The sequence below is a fragment of the Otolemur garnettii genome, unplaced genomic scaffold (genome assembly GCF_000181295.1).
Source record: "Otolemur garnettii isolate 467f Iridium unplaced genomic scaffold, OtoGar3 scaffold00335, whole genome shotgun sequence".
NCBI lineage: Eukaryota > Metazoa > Chordata > Mammalia > Primates > Galagidae > Otolemur > Otolemur garnettii.
This window is the reverse complement of record NW_003852730.1, coordinates 189206-189553: the sequence shown is the minus strand read 5'-3', so window position 1 is coordinate 189553 and position 348 is coordinate 189206.

The following is a 348-nucleotide window of genomic DNA, read 5'->3' as shown; positions in this document are numbered from 1 at the left end:
ACAGGCGCCGAGCCTCAAAGTAGTTTTGATTTGCATTTCTCTGATGATTAAGGATGGTGAGCATTTTTTCATATATCTGTAGGCCGTGCACTGATCTTCTTCAGAGAAATTTCTCTTCAAGGTCCCTTGCCCACTCTGAGATGGGATCACTCTCTTGCTTTTCTAATCATCCTGAAAGTTCTGCTCCCCTTCTGGGGAATGACAAAGTAACTAAAGCAAGAGCAGCCATTTATATGAATATAGGACAAGTACTTCTACTGTGCCTTTCCTTATTAGAGACAGAAATTAACCCAGAAAGACGGGCTACTGAAGGACAGATGGGAACAGCAAAATAAGCTCAACTGGTCC